A 19,843-nucleotide genomic window follows, 5' to 3' on the forward strand; every position below is an offset into this window, starting at 1 on the left:
TCGGCCTGGAGCCGGCCCTTGTCGTCGGCCAGCTGGCCGCACTGCTGGTCCGCCTCCACCAGGGCCTGCTGCGCCTTTGCCACCTTGGCGGCTTCCGCCTTAAGGCACTCCACCTCGTCCTCGAGGCGGCTCTTGTGACCCACCAGCTGCTCATGCAGCCGGTTGGCCTCGTCGAGAGACCGCCGAGCCGCGGCCGCCTCCGCCCTTGCCTGCGCCGCCTCGACGCCAAGACGGTCGGTGTCGGCAATGAGCCAGTCGTAGTGATTGATGAAGACATGTACCTAGGGTAGGGGCACGGACCTGTCCAAGAAGCCCTACCCTAGGACATCCCTAGGAGAAGTCACCTTTCAATCGACCTGAAGGTATCCCACTCGACGAACTCAAGACACTCGACCAGAAAGCTATCACTCGACCATGAAGCCAACCACTCGACCGCCAGGAGACCTATAGTCACTCCGCAGGCAAACAGTCAGCTGTTAAGTAGTCTTTATGGTCATTATAGCACTTTATTAGGGGCGTTACCAGTAACGCCCAACCTTAAATGTACCTTAAACCCTGCATTACTGAGGGCAGGAGGAGGCCGACGAACTCTATATCAGCCACCCCCCTCCTCAGTATGGAGGGTTCGCACCCCCTGTAACTCGCATGCATATAATCCAATCGACCGCCTCCGGGCACCGAGACGTAGGGCTGTTACTTCCTCCACGAAGGGCCTGAACTCGTATATCTTGGTGTGTTTACAACTTCCCAATAGCTGAGATCTAGCCTCTCCATACATACCCCCCTACATCATTGTCAGAGTTAGAACCACGACAGTTGGCGCCCACCGTGGGGCAGGAATTTTAGCGCCCAATTGGAGAAGTTGCGATTTTTTCGATCCCTTTGATCATGGTTTCATGCGGAGTTTTGGTGGAGGGCCGCAACAACCGTCTCGGCGCGCTCACGTTCATCGCCGACGACTCCGCCTAGCTTCAGGAGGCACCACTCGACATCGACGCACTCCCCGTCCGCGGTGCGACGCACTTCCGCGCATGCATTCGTGGTGTCCTCCTGCGGTAGCCGTCGACCCAGTATCGGTCGGCCCCCGTATTGTCTCCCCGCTCTGCCTCCCACCGGCGCACGCGCTCCGGTCGGTCGAGACTTCAGAGGTGGGTGAGACATGCCGTGGCTCGCCAGTCGGCCGCCCCGCAAGTCGCGGCAATCGAGCCCGACAAAGCCCTCTGCGGCCTGTTCGACCTGTCGACTGGCTCCGCGGAGACCGCATCTGAATGCGACAGCAGCGACCCAGCAGCCGAGATCCTGGCAGTCGACGGAACGCACAGTCCCCCCGGTTTCCTTCGCGCTGATGGAGGCGCGGGTGGAGGCGGCCCGTCGCATCCCCACGATGAGTATCTCCCCGAACCTCTCACGTCATTGCAGCGAGAGGAGCTTCGCCGCCGGAACATGGACGCGCTCCACACTCCTATTGTCGGAGAAACCCCCGAGGCCCGGGCCTTGGAGGACGCACGCTTGGCTAACCTGGCCGAGCGCACTCAACTGGAGAATCTCCAGCGAATACTCGACGAGCAAGCGCGTCAGCGAGCTCCTGAGTCCAGTCGACGTCAGCAAGCTCCCGAGTCCAGTCGGCGTCAGCTCTTCCCGCCGCCGCAGGTATACCGAACCCCAGTTCAGAATTTGGCCGCTGCGGCCCATATAGCAGAATCAATCCAGCCCTCCCAGTCGAAGGCTGGCAGGGGCTTGTTGCAGATCAGAGCGTTGCTCTGGACGGCGGGAAACCAGAATTCCGCCGTCTCTCAGTCGCGGAACAGGATCCACAGTCGATCCGTCACGACAAATACAGTCGAGTCGGCTCACAGCCCGAGATCGCCCCCGAGGCGTGAGGGACATGGTGACCGGCATGATCAGTACAGGAGGAATGAGCAGTATGATCACCGATTCGATCGTGATGATCGACGTCGAGTGCCAACCCCTCCCCCGAGGAGTGGGTCATATGTGCCTCGACGGCAAGATGACAGACGCCCTCATAGCGTTGGGCAGAGGATTCCAGTCGACCCCAGGGACCCAGGCTTTGACGTGAGGTCTATCCTCGTTCAGGGCTTGGTTGACAAGAACAGGGCTCATCGGGAAGGCCAGAACAGAGATGCGCCCGCCAGTAGCAGAGTACGTGTTTTAGGGCCAGAGTGTTTCAGTCGAGCCATCAGGGCCGCAGTGATTCCTCCCAACTTTCGGTTGGCGACTGGAGTCAGCAAGTTCACCGGTGAGTCTAAGCCTGACACTTGGCTCGAAGATTATCGAGTGGCTATACAGATCGGCGGTGGCTATGATGAGGTGGCCATGAAGCATTTGCCTCTCATGTTAGAGGGCTCAGCCAGAGCGTGGCTGAATCAGTTGGCACCCAGCAGCATCTACACTTGGGAAGACCTCTCCTGAGTGTTTGTCACAACCTTTGAAGGAACCTGCAAGCGACCTGCAGGCCTTACAGAGTTGCGGTCCTGCGTACAGAAGCCGAATGAAACACTGAGGGATTACATCCAGAGGTGGATCACACTGCATCCACTGTTGAGAATGTGCCAGACCATCAAGCAGTGTGTGCCTTCAAGGAAGGCGTTAAATACAGAGAGTTGAATCTGAAGTTCGGTTGAACTGGAGAGATTTCTCTGAATCGGATGATGGAGATTGCCACCAAGTACGCTAATGGCGAAGACGAAGATTGACTCCGGAGTGGCAAGCACAAGGCAGTCGCCCAAGAAACCGGAGGAAACTCCAGTTGGAAACAGAAGCGGAAGGCCGAGCCAGCCGCTCCTGGGGAGGCCCTGGCCGTAGCCCAGGGAAATTTCAAGGGAAAACCCAAGGGCACCTGGAAGCCCAAGAAAGTCAAGGATCAGGATGGAAATGATGTTTTGGATCTGCCATGTCACATCCACACCAAGAAAGATGAAGAGGGTAATTTCATTTACCCAAAGCATACCACTCGACAGTGCCAGCTCCTGATCCAGCAGTTTCAGGGAAAACAGTCCAAAGATAAAGAAAAAGAGTCGGACAGAGTCGAGGACAAGGAAGACAGTGACGATGGATACCCCCAAGTCAATTCCACCCTGATGATTTTTGCCGATGTCGAAAGCAAAATTCGACTGAAAGTCATTAACCGCGAGGTGAACATGGTTGCCCCGGCAACACCCAGTTACCTGAAGTGGTCTCAGACTGCCATCACATTCGACCAGTCCGATCACCCGACGCACATTGCCACCCCTGGGAGGCAAGCTTTGGTGGTCGACCCAATTGTCGAAGGCACTCGACTGACCAAAGTCCTGATGGATGGTGGCAGTGGCTTGAACATACTATATGCTAAAACACTGAAAGGGATGGGCATTTGTCACATCCCTAGCTTCTGGTAATGCTCTAGGCTAGCTTCATGTGTGCATCATGTCTATATTCCGAAAGTTGAAATGAGGAAATTGAAAGCCTCGGAAATCATTTTAATAAAGGGGCAAGAAACCCTAAAATTGCAATCAGTAAATCCAAAATGCCCTAGAAATAGCTCTGACAATTTTGGCAAGAGTTATAAATCAAACCAAAATTTTGGGACATTTCTAAGGAATTATTTGGGCTCTGATTTTAAATCAATATTTTATTTGAATTTGGAATTATATTCATAATATATAATGAATATATTTTCAAATGCCCTGAGATATTTTATGTTTATGAGGAGTAGACCTTAAGTGACATAAAATTATCCAGGGGAGTTTTGGCACTGTTTTCAAATTTGTTTGAATTTGAATTCAGTGGCAATTAAATAGAAAACAGAACAGATATATATATAAAAAAAGAGAGAAGCCCAGCCACTTACCTGGCGCCTACCTGTGCGGCCTGCTGCAGAAACCGGCCCAGCCCATCTCCACTCCCCCCTTGTCGTCTTCCTCCTCGCCAGAAGGACCGAGGCGTGGCGCGCGCCCGAGAGCCCCGGCCACCTCCTGCTTCGCGCTGGAGGCCGCCCTTCGTCCTAATCCGCGCCACGGAGACGCCCAGCACCTTCCCCCTCACTCCCCCAAACCCTCTGGTGCCTCTCCCCTCTCCCACCGAGCTCATTCCCCTCCTCTGCTCTTCCTCCCTCTTATCACCGAACGCGCCTGCCGCCGCTGACTTGCACCACCGCGGCCATGGCCCCTCCTTCGTCCCCTTGAGCAGCCCAGGAGCTCCGCCTCGACCCCCTCTTCCTCCCCACCAAGCCAAGCCCCTCAGGAAGCTCTGCATCGCCTCCACGCCGTCGTCTTCATCCTCGACCGCCGCCGATGATCGCCGCTCGATTCGCAGCAACGAGGACGCCCCCAAGCTCACCAACCCCTTCGTTCGATCCGCTGTGAGCTGCTGCGTCGATCCCCTCCCTCCCCTGGCACGTTTTCTCCCGCTAACGCCAATATCCACCGGAGCCGAGAGCTCTTCGCCGCTGGCCATGTCGCCGCCGTAGCCACCATTGCCTAGAGCTGCAACCGAGCACGCGGCCGTGCTCAGTGCAACCCCAGGAGGTCGTAACACCCCTCTTTGCCTCCTGTCGTGCTCCCTAACCCCGAAACCCAGTTCACCCGAATGCCGGCGCTGCCGTGAGCTTCATTCTGGTGAGCTCCGGCCACCCCAGCTCGCCCCGGTTGCACCGTTGGATGCGCGGGATCGCCAGCTTTCCGTAGAGCCCAACGGCGCCTCGAATGGTTCCCTGTATCGCAATCCCGAGCCGCCCCGCCGTTTCTGTCGTTGCCGGCGACAAGTCGCCGGCAGGTTTGACCTGATCGACCTGGGGTTTGACCCCCAGGGTCGCTGACTAGTGGGGCCAGGCCCTGCTAACTTTAGTTAAATATTAACTAAACCTAATTAGCCACTAACACTGACCAGTGGGCCCCGACCCCCTTAATCCTTTAATTAAGCAGATAACCCCCTGTTAACTAACTGTGACACTGACATATGGGTCCCACAGGTCAGATTTGACCTGGACAACGCCCGTTGACTTGTTGACGTCACCGTGAAGTCATGCTGACGTAGTAATAGGTTTTCTGGATTTATTTTTATTCAGAAAATTCCAGAAAATTGTATAAACTTCTAAAAATCATAGAAATTCAACCGTAACTCCAAATTAAACAAATTATATATGAAAATTTATCAGAAAAATTCAAGGAATCCATATGTACCATTTTCATGCATGTTAGAACAACTTATAGCTGCTGTTTAGCACAAATCAATTAAATGGCATTTGAATAATCACATATGGAGTTTGAATTTGAATCTTGTATTCAAACCAACTTCATTTAATCTGTTGCTAGTTGCATTAGCTCAAAACACATTCATATTGCCATGTCATGAGCATGCATCATATTGTGCATTGCATTGATTGTATTTCTTCTTTGTTGCCGGTATCTGTTCCCTCCCGGTAGACGATGTTCCGACGATGTGACCGTTGACACTGATGAAGACTCAATGTTATCTTCAGAAGTGCCAGGCAAGCAAAACCCCCTTGTTCATTCCGATACAATCCCACTCTCTCGCTCCTGCTCTCTTTTACTGCATTAGGACAACAACGATTCATCTGTTACTTGCTGCGGTAGCTGAACCCCTTTATCCTTTGCATGACCTGTCATTCCACAGTAAATAGATGAAACCCACTAGTATGAGTAGGAGTTGTTTGAGCCCTGTTGTGCCTACTCATTCATGTTTGTTTGTCATGCCTGCTACTGCTTAGAGTTGAGTCAGGTCTGATTCATCGGGGATGAATCAGAGGTGTGTGAACATGTCCTACTATGTGTGAGCTAAGTGTGTGAACACGATTTGGTAAAAGGTATCGGTGAGAGGCCATGTAGGAGTACATGGTGGGTTGTCTCATTGAAGCCGTCCTCAGGAACTGAGTTCTGTGTTTGTGATCCATGATTCAGCTACTACCATACATTGGGCCCTAAAATATGACCCCGCTCGACTTCTTATTCACCCTTGTCCTCTGTCCAGGAGTTGCAAGTAGTTTCTGGTGCTTGTAGTATGCTGGAGGCCGTGGACAGCGCTGACCGTAGGGGTGGGCTGTGACGCGGTAGGCACGTGGCCGGGTATACCAGGCGCCCGTTTGGTGTCATGGAACCCTGTTCACATCGTTTGGGGCTGTGAGCGAAACTCCGGCCGGATCTCCTCATGGATGGAACCCGAATAGGCGATAAACCTGGACTAGAGACTTGAGTGTTTAGGTAGGTCGTGGTCTACACCCACGTCGGCTTTCGCTTGAAGTCTGCCGAGCACATGTCGTGTGCAGACGCTAAGTGGTGGAAACATGTATGAAGAAGTACACCCCTGCAGGGTTAACATCATCTATTCGAATAGCCGTGTCCGCGGTAAAGGACTTCTGGGTTGCTTATATCAGTTCATAGACAAGTGAAAGTGGATACTCTAAAATACGCAAGATAAGTGTGAGTGTTATGGATGGCGTTCTCGTAGGGAGACGGGAGCGGATCCATAGTGGTGTATTGATATGGTGAATATGTGGACTCGTGTGCGCCACCTCAAAAGAGTTACTTGCAGTCGTAGTTTAGAATAGCCACCGAGTCAAAGCTGGCTTGCTGCAGTTAAACCCCACCATCCCCTTGGTTGATAATGATGCATATGTAGTTAGTTCTGATGTAAGTCTTGCTGGGTACATTTGTACTCACGTTTGCCTATTTTATGTTTTTGCAGAGAGACTTCGGTCTCACTAGTAGTTCCGCGTGGACTTCGACGTTTAGCTTGTTACCTCAGCTACGATCTTGTGCCTCGGCAGGATTTGGTAGATAGTCAGGCTTCTCAGCCTTTTCCATTTATAGATGTCTGTACCCAGACATGATAGCTTCCGCTTGTGCTTTGATTTGTATGCTCTGAATGTTGGGTCGTGAGACCCCTGTTTGTAATATCTCGCTCCTCGGAGCCTATTGATTAAATACTTGAGTTGTAGAGTCATGTTGTGATGCCATGTTGTATTTGCACATATCAAGCATATTGTGTGTATGTTATTGGAATGCTTGGTATGTGTGGGATCTGACTATCTAGTTGTTTATCTTTAGTAGCCTCTCTTACCGGGAAATGTCTCCTAGTGTTTCCACTGAGCCATGGTAGCTTGCTACTGCTCCGGAACACTTAGGCTGGCCGGCATGTGTCCTTCTTCGTTCCTGTGTCTGTCCCTTCGGGGAAATGTCACGCGGTGAATACCGGAGTCCTGCTAGCCCAGTGCTACAGCCTGGATTCACTCACTGATGACCGACACGTTCGATGTTGGGTCAAGGATGCCTGTCCCTGTAAGTTTGTGCCACTTTGGGTTTACGACTAGCCATGTCAGCCCGGGCTCCTTATCATATGGATGCTAGCGACACTATCATATACGTGTGCCAAAAGACGCAAACGGTCCCGGACAAAGGTAAGGCGACACCCGTGGGAATACCGTGCGTGAGGTCGCAAAGTGATATGAGGTGTTACATGCTAGATCGATGTGGCATTGAGTCAGGGTCCTGACAGCGTTGGTATCAGAGCTTGACTGCCTGTAGGATTACCAAGCCAAACTGGTCGAAGTTGAGTCTAGAAATACTTTAGTTATATAAGGGAATTGATTGTGGGATGGAACGTAAGGCTCTTTTTACTCCTTATACCTCATGGCCTTCTGATCTGAGTCATCATCTTCTCTTCTACGGGGATTAAGAACTAGGCTATCTCTTCTTTCTATTAGGATCACGTGTTACTAATCAGTAGACTTATAAGATTGTTGGTTTAAGTCTCAGTTCAGTTCCTACTACTTCCGTATGTTAATTGTTGATCTCGGAACCTTGATATTGTGCTTCTGAGTGGTTATGCCACCATTTTGTAGTATGTCTCAAATCTTTTCTGAGCATTTACAGCCGTTATGCTATCCGAGTCATCCCAGGTTTCTAAATAGTCTGATGCATTTGCAAAATCCTTTCCCTCTGGTTTCGGTGTTCCTTTATGCCAGCTCAATCACACTAATTGTTGAGTTGAGGTATTCTATTGCCTTGACATTTATGTTGGGGTTATTATTATGACTCTAGGTGTTTTAGGGAGTCACCTAGTAATCTAGCAATGTTTTGTGTTCCCAGTGTGAAGATTCTGGCCATCATTCTCGAAAGCATCCCGTGGTGCTACTTAGTAGTAAGCATTCTACTCCTTGGGTTTTGAACCCGAAATTCACCCTATTTACTTCATGTTGATAGTAATTGCTAGCTCCCTTAGGTTATTAGTAACCTTTGCGATAGTCCTTGAAGTCCGTGGTATCTTCTTCTTCCAAATACCATGAACTACTTATGGCAGAAGTTCCTCGTTGAACTGAACGATCACAACCAGAGTGCTCTTGATGAGTTCTCCATTATATATTGTGGCTCTGCCAGTTCTACCTTTCTACATGGGTTATCCGGAAGAAATATGTTGAACTTCATTCGACATGCTAAACCATGCATCCACAACTCAGGAAATCATAAGTTCTTTTGAGTTGTCCCTCTGTAGTTGTATTTGACCCTTGTCCAGCAGTTGATAGTCAAGTTGATGTCGTGCATTCGTGTTCACCGATGCTCGTTATTCTTGTGGTCCGTCAAGCCGTTCTAGTTCGGAATGACTAGGAGAAACAAACTCCAGTACCTCTTCCATATCCAGGATTGGGTCAAAGAAGTTGTGCTCCACAGAACAAATTGCTAATTTAGCTTTTGTTCTGCTCTACCTTGGAGTATTACCATCTTTTATATCGGGATTGTTATAGGAATTGCACACCATCCTATGAACCCTTGGTAAAGTGATACTTCTTGCCATCATTGTTCATTCCTCGGTTCCTGTGTTATTGCAACCGGAATACCGACAAATGAATTGTGATGTGTGAAATCAATACTCCCAGCAACCTCGTTGCTTGGTAGTTAAAGGATAATAATTTCATTCTTAGCGTGTTGGTTTTTGAATCAGCCTTCTAAGACTGATCGTGCTACCTAGTCCTTATTTCGGTGCACCCTTCGATTGATGAGTTAGGATCTTGTCAAGTCCTCACTCATTTGATCATATCGTCTTGCCCTCAAAAGCGAGATTGTTCTCGAGCTTAGTAACATACCGGTGGTTCGTGATTTTCTGAATGTCTTCTCGGAAGTATCACCAGGTCGTCACCTGACCGTTATGTTGAGCTCATGATCAAGTTGGTTTCTTATGGACCACCTTCTCTCCAAGAATCGGTGTTAGATATCCCTGAGCTAGTTGGTTAAGCTGGACAACAACTTGGAGAGTTGGAAGATAAAAGCTTGTCTGACTTAGTTCGTTCCAAAGGGATATTCTTGTGTAGTGTGTGTTGAAGAAAGATGATATCTTCATCGATTGGTCCCTGTGATCAGTTGTTGGACCTATTGTCTTATCAATCCTTTGATTTGAGTGTGGGCCATCGTCAAGTCAAATCAGTACCAACGATGCTCGTAATGTTGTCTTACTCGTGGTTGATCCCTCGAGCATACACCATTATATCTTTTGGGTCTGACCAATGCTATCACTTGTTCACATAATTATGGAATTCCATTTACATGGAAATCTCGATGAGTTGTTGTTGAGCCCATCAGCAGCATTTTGTCTCTCCCATGAGTCATGTTGAACATCAACCTAGTGTTGGAAACTTGTGTAAGCATTTCTTCGTGTTTCGTTCATGAAGCATATGTTTGGATGAAGGTAGTGACTTCCTCTAATTCATGTGCATCTGATGCAAGTTGCCGCCGTGGATTCGAGAAAGTCAATTTTGCTTTCTTTGGAATCATTCCAAATCAGTCATGCACACGTGCGAAGAATTCTGTGGTTTGAAGACTTGCAACCTTCAATCTATATGTATCCCTAGCACACCAAGCCACTGATTGATTTGTTCAAGGAGAAGGAGTTCCTTCATAAGAGCTAATCCGAACTTATGTAAGGACTTCGATACCCTCGTTGATGGTTCCCAACTTGAACTCGGTAGTGTTTTATTGTAAGACTACCATGGGATCATGTTTGTCTGGGACAACGTGTTCACATGTTGTAGCAGAACCAGCTCATGTCTTGGAGCTTACTGCCGTAGTTCATTCCCCGAGATTCTCGCAACGTCATTTAGTCGATTTGTGTTGCAAACTTTCATTTTTCTTCCTAGACTCGATGAGTCTGGAATATCCTGACACCAACCAGATCTGAATCTCAGGCAGATATGATGGTTGGAACATTTCCCAAGAACTATAATATCGGTCCCTCGGAAACCGGTAAAGTGGATGTCGTGGCCAACACACCCCGCCGGGAGACCTAATATTGTAGTATCTTGATTGGAGAAGTTGGCCACCTCCCCATAAGGATCTCGTAGAACTTATTCTAGTAGTTGTTCCTTATGGATTCTTGTGCTCCCGAAGTCCGGCCTTTTACTTGATGTTCTAGATATCAAACCATAATTATCTATGGATTACGCTAGCACATCAAGGAGAACATTAGAAGCGGAGTGCTAAATGTCTCTCGGTCGATCATCCAGATTTTGTTTCCTTGGCCTCGCTAAGGTGAAATCTGAGAAGGTGTTATCTTCCTTTGCATCTGCATCTTCCACCGGTATTCATCATGGTAGTAAGTTGTGTTGCCAGGATCCTTGACACGGATGTTGGTAAAACCTTGATGAATATGGAAATGCTCAAGTTCTTGAGAGCACGCACAAGCGCTAGGTGTTATCATCGGCACTAACTGGGATTGCTCTCAGTTTCCTCGATTATGCTATAACCTTCAAACAGTGAATTCACTCTCTATTGTTGGGTTCTTCCCCAGTTACCAGAATCATTCGCAGCATTTGCATTTTGTTCCCAGCTTGCACCGCCACTGTGCCATTCTTCCATGGGTCTCTTCCATTTCCGGTGGTAAGCAAATTCATTCATTACGTTGTCTTCAACAAGGTAATCCACATCATCCAAGTCCGAGTATGCCATTCTACCGACCCCCTCCAAACGATCGCTCGAGAATTGCCTTAGGCTGGTTTTAAGAGTTCCAATGATCCCTGAATCAAAGGTAATTCTTTTTGCCACTGAAGGGGATATCTCCACGAGTCACCTTCCCTAAGGTGCATCGTTGTGGTATCATGGCAACTCAACTCCTCGCTGCGCTGACAACCGTTTACTACTCTGTTAAGTGTGGAGTTCTAGTCTACCTAGTGAACCTTTATCATCTGCTTCACTCCATTCCTATGGATGTATGCTTCATCTCTCAGCTCGAGAGATGTTGCTATGTCTCATTCCGTGAGTTAATCCTGAGTTGTTCGACCTTTGAGAAGAACGATTCTTTTAGGGTCTTTCCTTTCCTCTCGTTGTCATGTTAGTTGGAGTTCTCAGAGCAAGATTCGAGACAATGATGGTGATCGAATCAATGTTCATTTGAAGTGCACCCTGGATCGTGAAGATTATGTTAGTTTGCATTTCCCCTTCATCTTACCCTACGCTTGAATCTCGAGACGAGATTCTTGTTTAGTGGGGGTGAGTTGTCACATCCCTAGCTTCTGGTAATGCTCTAGGCTAGCTTCATGTGTGCATCATGTCTATATTCTGAAAGTTGAAATGAGGAAATTGAAAGCCTCGGAAATCATTTTAATAAAGGGGCAAGAAACCCTAAAATTGCAATCAGTAAATCCAAAATGCCCTAGAAATAGCTCTGACAATTTTGGCAAGAGTTATAAATCAAACCAAAATTTTGGGACATTTCTAAGGAATTATTTGGGCTCTGATTTTAAATCAATATTTTATTTGAATTTGGAATTATATTCATAATATATAATGAATATATTTTCAAATGCCCTGAGATATTTTATGTTTATGAGGAGTAGACCTTAAGTGACATAAAATTATCCAGGGGAGTTTTGGCACTGTTTTCAAATTTGTTTGAATTTGAATTCAGTGGCAATTAAATAGAAAACAGAACAGATATATATAGAAAAAAGAGAGAAGCCCAGCCACTTACCTGGCGCCTACCTGTGCGGCCTGCTGCAGAAACCGGCCCAGCCCATATCCACTCCCCCCCTGTCGTCTTCCTCCTCGCCAGAAGGACCGACGCGTGGCGCACGCCCGAGAGCCCCGGCCACCTCCTGCTTCGCGCTGGAGGCCGCCCTTCGTCCTAATCCGCGCCACGGAGACACCCAGAACCTTCCCCCTCACTCCCCCAAACCCTCTGGTGCCTCTCCCCTCTCCCACCGAGCTCATTCCCCTCCTCTGCTCTTCCTCCCTCTTATCACCGAACGTGCCTGCCGCCGCTGACTTGCACCACCGCGGCCATGGCCCCTCCTTCATCCCCTTGAGCAGCCCAGGAGCTCCGCCTCGACCCCCTCTTCCTCCCCACCAAGCCAAGCCCCTCAGGAAGCTCTGCATCGCCTCCACGCCGTCGTCTTCATCCTCGACCGCCGCCGATGGTCGCCGCTCGATTCGCAGCAACGAGGACGCCCCCAAGCTCACCAACCCCTTCGTTCGATCCGCTGTGAGCTGCTGCGTCGATCCCCTCCCTCCCCTGGCACGTTTTCTCCCGCTAACGCCAATATCCACCGGAGCCGAGAGCTCTTCGCCACTGGCCATGTCACCGCCGTAGCCACCGTTGCCTAGAGCTGCAACCGAGCACGCGGCCGTGCTCAGTGCAACCCCAGGAGGTCGTAACACCCCTCTTTGCCTCCTGTCGTGCTCCCTAACCCCGAAACCCAGTTCACCCGAACACCGGCGCCGCCGTGAGCTTCATTCCGGTGAGCTCCGGCCACCCCAGCTCGCCCCGGTTGCACCGTTGGATGCGCGGGATCGCCAGCTTTCCGTAGAGCCCAACGGCGCCTCGAATGGTTCCCTGTATCGCAATCCCGAGCCGCCCCGCCGTTTCTGTCGTTGCCGGCGACAAGTTGCCGGCAGGTTTGACCTGATCGACCTGGGGTTTGACCCCCAGGGTCGCTGACTAGTGGGGCCAGGCCCTGCTAACTTTAGTTAAATATTAACTAAACCTAATTAGCCACTAACACTGACCAGTGGGCCCCGACCCCTTAATCCTTTAATTAAGCAGATAACCCCCTGTTAACTAACTGTGACACTGACATATGGGTCCCACAGGTCAGATTTGACCTGGACAACGCCCGTTGACTTGCTGACGTCACCGTGAAGTCATGCTAACGTAGTAATAGGTTTTCTGGATTTATTTTTATTCAGAAAATTCCAAAAAATTGTATAAACTTCTAAAAATCATAGAAATTCAACCGTAACTCCAAATTAAACAAATTATATATGAAAATTTATCAGAAAAATTCAAGGAATCCATATGTACCATTTTCATGCATGTTAGAACAACTTATAGCTGCTGTTTAGCACAAATCAATTAAATGGCATTTGAATAATCACATATGGAGTTTGAATTTGAATCTTGTATTCAAACCAACTTCATTTAATCTGTTGCTAGTTGCATTAGCTCAAAACACATTCATATTGCCATGTCATGAGCATGCATCATATTGTGCATTGCATTGATTGTATTTCTTCTTTGTTGCCGGTATCTGTTCCCTCCCGGTAGACGATGTTCCGACGATGTGACCGTTGACACTGATGAAGACTCAATGTTATCTTCAGAAGTGCCAGGCAAGCAAAACCCCCTTGTTCATTCCGATACAATCCCACTCTCTCGCTCCTGCTCTCTTTTACTGCATTAGGACAACAACGATTCATCTGTTACTTGCTGCGGTAGCTGAACCCCTTTATCCTTTGCATGACCTGTCATTCCACAGTAAATAGATGAAACCCACTAGTATGAGTAGGAGTTGTTTGAGCCCTGTTGTGCCTACTCATTCATGTTTGTTTGTCATGCCTGCTGCTGCTTAGAGTTGAGTCAGGTCTGATTCATCGGGATGAATCAGAGGTGTGTGAACATGTCCTACTATGTGTGAGCTAAGTGTGTGAACACAATTTGGTAAAAGGTATCGGTGAGAGGCCATGTAGTTGTACATGGTGGGTTGTCTCATTGAAGCCGTCCTCAGGAACTGAGTTCTGTGTTTGTGATCCATGATTCAGCTACTACCATACATTGGGCCCTAAAATATGACCCCGCTCGACTTCTTATTCACCCTTGTCCTCTGTCCAGGAGTTGCAAGTAGTTTCTGGTGCTTGTAGTATGCTGGAGGCCGTGGACAGCGCTGACCGTAGGGGTGGGCTGTGATGCGGTAGGCACGTGGCCGGGTATACCGGGCGCTCGTTTGGTGTCACGGAACCGTGTTCACATCGTTTGGGGCTGTGAGCAAAACTCCGGCCGGATCTCCTCATGGATGGAACCCGAATAGGCGATAAACCTGGACTAGAGACTTGAGTGTTTAGGTAGGTCGTGGTCTACACCCACGTCGGCTTTCGCTTGAAGTCTGCCGAGCACATGTCGTGTGCAGACGCTAAGTGGTGGAAACATGTATGAAGAAGTACACCCCTGCAGGGTTAACATCATCTATTCGAATGGTCGTGTCCGCGGTAAAGGACTTCTGGGTTGCTTATATCAGTTCATAGACAAGTGAAAGTGGATACTCTAAAATACGCAAGATAAGTGTGAGTGCTATGGATGGCGTTCTCGTAGGGAGACGGGAGCGGATCCATAGTGGTGTATTGATATGGTGAATATGTGGACTCGTGTGCGCCACCTCAAAAGAGTTACTTGCAGTCGTAGTTTAGGATAGCCACCGAGTCAAAGCTGGCTTGCTGCAGTTAAACCCCACCATCCCCTTGGTTGATAATGATGCATATGTAGTTAGTTCTGATGTAAGTCTTGCTGGGTACATTTGTACTCACGTTTGCCTATTTTATATTTTTGCAGAGAGACTTCGGTCTCACTAGTAGTTCCGCGTGGACTTCGACGTTTAGCTTGTTACCTCAGCTACGATCTTGTGCCTTGGCAGGATTTGGTAGATAGTCAGGCTTCTCAGCCTTTTCCATTTATAGATGTCTGTACCCAGACATGATAGCTTCCGCTTGTGCTTTGATTTGTATGCTCTGAATGTTGGGTCGTGAGACCCCTGTTTGTAATATCTCGCTCCTCGGAGCCTATTTATTAAATACTTGAGTTGTAGAGTCATGTTGTGATGCCATGTTGTATTTGCACATATCGAGCATATTGTGTGTATGTTATTGGAATGCTTGGTATGTGTGGGATCTGACTATCTAGTTGTTTATCTTTAGTAGCCTCTCTTACCGGGAAATGTCTCCTAGTGTTTCCACTGAGCCATGGTAGCTTGCTACTGCTCCGGAACACTTAGGCTGGCCGGCATGTGTCCTTCTTCGTTCCTGTGTCTGTCCCTTCGGGGAAATGTCACGCGGTGAATACCGGAGTCTTGCTAGCCCAGTGCTACAGCCTGGATTCACTCGCTGATGACCGACACGTTCGATGTTGGGTCATGGATGCTTGTCCCTGTAAGTTTGTGCCACTTTGGGTTTACGACTAGCCATGTCAGCCCGGGCTCCTTATCATATGGATGCTAGCGACACTATCATATACGTGTGCCACAAGACGCAAACGGTCCCGGACAAAGGTAAGGCGACACCCGTGGGAATACCGTGCGTGAGGTCGCAAAGTGATATGAGGTGTTACATGCTAGATCGATGTGGCATTGAGTCGGGGTCCTGACAGCATTCCGATGTCCAGACTCAGTACCAGTAACATGAGCTTCCACGGAGTCATTCCTGGGAAGAAAGCCGTGTCACTCAGCCAGATTGCTCTTGATGTGGTTTTCGGTGATTCAAAGAATTACCGCAAGGAAAAGTTGACATTCGAGGTTGTGGACTTCCAAAGTGCCTATCACGCCATTCTGGGTAGGCCAGCTTACGCACGCTTCATGGCTCGACCATGTTACGTGTATCTCAAATTGAAGATGTCTGGTCCCAAAGGTGTGATCACCGTTACAGGCAATCGGAAGAAGGCAGAAGAGTGCTTTCAGAAAGGCTCAAAGATTGCAGATGCTCAGATGGCAGTGGTCGAGCTGCAAGAGTAGCAAAAGACTGTCGATTCGAGTGAATTGGTACGGGCCAAGAAGCCTGCTTCAGAGCCAGCTTTTCAGTCGTCCGGTGAAACTAAGACAACTCACATTCACCCGACCGACCCCGACGCTGCTCCGACTCACATCTCGACGACGCTTGACTTCAAATAGGAAGAAGCGCTCATCCAGTTCCTCCGTGAGAACTGGGACGTCTTCGCATGGAAGCCTTCTGACATGCCTGGAGTTCCCAGGGGGCTGGCTGAGCACCGTCTACGAGTCGACCCAAAATTCAAGCCTGTGAAGGAACATCTTCGACGGTCCGCCATCCAGAAGAAGCAAGCCATTGGCGAGGAGGTGGCTCGGCTCTTAGCAGCAGAGTTCATCCGAGAGATCTACCACTCCGAGTGGCTCGCCGATGTTGTCATGGTCCCCAAGAAGGACAAGTCACTACGCATGTGCATTGATTTCAAACATATCAATCGGGCCTGCCCGAAAGATCATTTTCCTCTCCCTCGCATCGACCAAATAGTCGACTCGACTGCGGGGTGCGAGAGATTGTCTTTTCTAGATGCCTATTCCGGGTACCATCAGATCCGTCTGTATGGACCCGACGAGATCAAAATGGCTTTCATCACTCCATTCGGATGCTTCTGTTACGTCACCATGCCGTTCGGCCTCAAGAACGCCGGAGCCACGTTCATGAGAATGATTCAGAAGTGTCTACTCACTCAAATCAGTCGGAATGTGGAGGCATACATGGATGATATTGTGGTCAAGTCACGGAAAGGTTCCGACCTACGGGCTGACCTTGCTGAAACCTTTGCCAACCTCAGGAGGTATGATATCAAGCTCAATCCATCAAAGTGCACGTTCGGAGTTCCAAGTGGAAAGTTACTCGGTTTCCTCGTTTCCGAACGGGGGATCGATGCCAATCCTGAAAAAGTTGGCACCATACTCCGGATGAAGCGTCCTGTACGCGTGCACGATGTCCAAAAGCTTACAGGCTGCTTGGCCGCTCTAAGTCGATTGATTTCTCGTCTCGGTGAAAAGGCATTGCCTCTTTACCGACTGATGAAGAAATCTGACAAGTTCGAATGGACTCCAGAAGCTGATGCAGCATTTGCAGAGCTCAAAGCTCTGCTCTCCACCCAGCCGGTGCTTGCTGCCCCAATCAGCAAAGAGCCTATGCTGCTTTACATTGCAGCCACAGGACAAGTTGTCAGTACAGTACTTACAGTCGAGCGGGAAGAAGAAGGAAAGGCCTTCAGAGTTCAGCGCCCAGTCTATTATCTATCTGAAGTTTTGACCCCTTCAAAACAAAGATACCCTCACTATCAGAAGCTTGTATATGGGATTTACATGACCACGAAGAAGGTTGCACATTACTTCTCTGACCACTCCATTATAGTCATCAGCGAAGCCCCACTGTCAGAGATTCTACATAACAGAGATGCAACTGGTCGAGTGGCCAAGTGGGCGATTGAACTCCTTCCCTTAGATATCAAGTTTGAAGCAAAGAAGGCTATCAAGTCCCAAGCAATCGCAGATTTCATCGCCGAGTGGATTGAACAGCAACTTCCGACTCAAGTTCACTCGGAGCACTGGACCATGTTCTTCGATGGATCTAAGATGCTGAATGGTTCCGGTGCTGGGGTAGTTCTAGTCTCCCCCCGAGGAGATAAGCTCAGATATGTTCTCTAGATTCACTTTGATTCCTCCAATAATGAAGCAGAATATGAAGCACTTTTGTATGGGTTGCGCATGGCCATTTCACTCGACGTCCGTCGCCTCATGGTCTATGGCGACTCAGATTTGGTGGTTAATCAAGTGATGAAGGAGTGGGACGTTAGAAGTCCGGCTATGACTGGTTATTGCAATGCAGTAAGAAAGCTAGAAAAGAAATTCGAGGGGTTAGAGCTTCATCACATCCGCCGACTGAAAAATCAAGCAGCAGATGATCTGGCAAAGATAGGCTCCAAGAGAGAAGCCATTCCCAGCAACGTGTTTTTGGAGCACATCCGCTCGCCGTCAGTCCAGGAGGATCCTTTTACAGAAGAAGCCCCGCAGCCGAAAAGTGCCACAGATCCGACTGAAGTCGAAGTTCCTGCTGTGGTCGACCTAATCATGGAAGTCTTGACAATCACCCCCGACTGGACGATATCGTACGTCGCGTATATCCTAAGGAAAGAACTCCCGGAGGATGAGGAAGAGGCTCGACAGATCGTCCGCCGATCCAAGGCCTTCACAGTCATAAAGGGACAGTTGTATAGAGAAAGCGCGACTAGAATTGGTCAGAAATGCATAACACCAGAAGAGGGTCAAATAATCCTTAATGATATCCACTCGGGGACCTATGGTCACCATGCGTCCTCTCGGACCATTATGTCTAAAGCATACCGAGCAGGGTTTTACTGGCCAAGATCAAATGAGATGGCAAAAGAGATAGTCGACAAGTGTGAAGGGTGCCAGTTCTACTCCAACATGTCACACAAGCCTGCATCAGCCCTGAAGACCATTCCACTCGTCTGGCCCTTTGCTGTCTGGGGACTGGACATGGTTGGTCCACTGAAAACAGGCAGGAGCGGTTTCACTCATGTGCTTGTGGCAGTCGACAAGTTTACCAAATGGATTGAAGCTAAGCCTATCAAGAATCTTGATGCTTGCACTGCTATCAGTTTCGTCAGAGGGCTAACATTCAGATATGGAGTCCCGCATAGCATCATCACTGACAACGGGTCAAACTTCGATTTGGACAAGTTCAGAGCTTTTTGCGCCTCTCAAGGCACTCGAGTCGACTACGCATCGGTCGCCCATCCCCAGTCAAATGGACAAGCTGAAAGAGCAAATGGTCTGACTCTCAAAGGACTAAAGCCTCGGCTGATGCGTGATCTCAAGCACGCGGCAGGTGCTTGGGTCGACGAGCTTCCATCAGTCCTGTGGGGATTGAGGACCACCCCTAACCGGTCGACTGGAAGAACTCCATTCTTTCTGGTTTATGGAGCCGAAGCAGTTCTGCCAAGTGATCTTCTTCACAACGCGCCCCGAGTTGAGCTTTACACCGAAGATGAAGCAGAACAGGCCCGGCAAGACGCAGTCGACCTCCTAGAAGAAGAGAGGGAGATGGCCATGATCAGATCGACCATTTATCAGCAAGACTTGCGTCGATTCCACGCCCGGAATGTGAAGAGTCGAGCCTTCCAAGAAGGAGATTTGGTCCTCCGAGTGGATCAACAGAAACCACACAAGCTTGCTCCTACTTGGGAAGGCCCCTTCATCGTCACCAAAGTCCTCCACAATGGAGCGTATCACCTCTACAATGTTGATCGCCAGATCGACGAGCCACGAGCTTGGAACGCGGAACTACTCCGTCCCTTTTACACTTGAGCTCTCCCTTGAGATGTAATAAGAAAAATTTCTGCAGTTTATTTTTATCAAAGACAAGAGTGTTCCAATAATTGCTGTCACCTCTGTTTGCTTACGAAATCCCCCAGTGGGTGACTTAGCTGCGAATCCGTTTCGCCTAAGTTCGAAAAATCCTACCGAGTGGAGAGCCAGACTCCCACTCGGAGGCTTAGCCGCGAATCTGTTTCACCTAAATTTAAAAAATCCTACCGAGTGGAGAACAATCCTCCCGCTCGGGGGCTTAGCTGCAGTCCAGTACTCGCCTAAGTTCTCCCACTTAGAGACTTAGCTGCAGTCAGGCACTCGCCTAAGTTTGAAAAAATCCTACTGAGTGGAGAGCAAACCTCCCACTCGGGGGCTTAGCTGCAGTCCAGCACTCGCCTAAGTTCTCCCGCTAAGAGACTTAGCCGCAGTCAGACACTCGCCTAAGTTTGAAAAAATCCTACCGAGTGGAGAGTAAACCTC

The sequence above is a fragment of the Triticum aestivum genome, chromosome 1A, assembly GCF_018294505.1.
Source record: "Triticum aestivum cultivar Chinese Spring chromosome 1A, IWGSC CS RefSeq v2.1, whole genome shotgun sequence".
NCBI lineage: Eukaryota > Viridiplantae > Streptophyta > Magnoliopsida > Poales > Poaceae > Triticum > Triticum aestivum.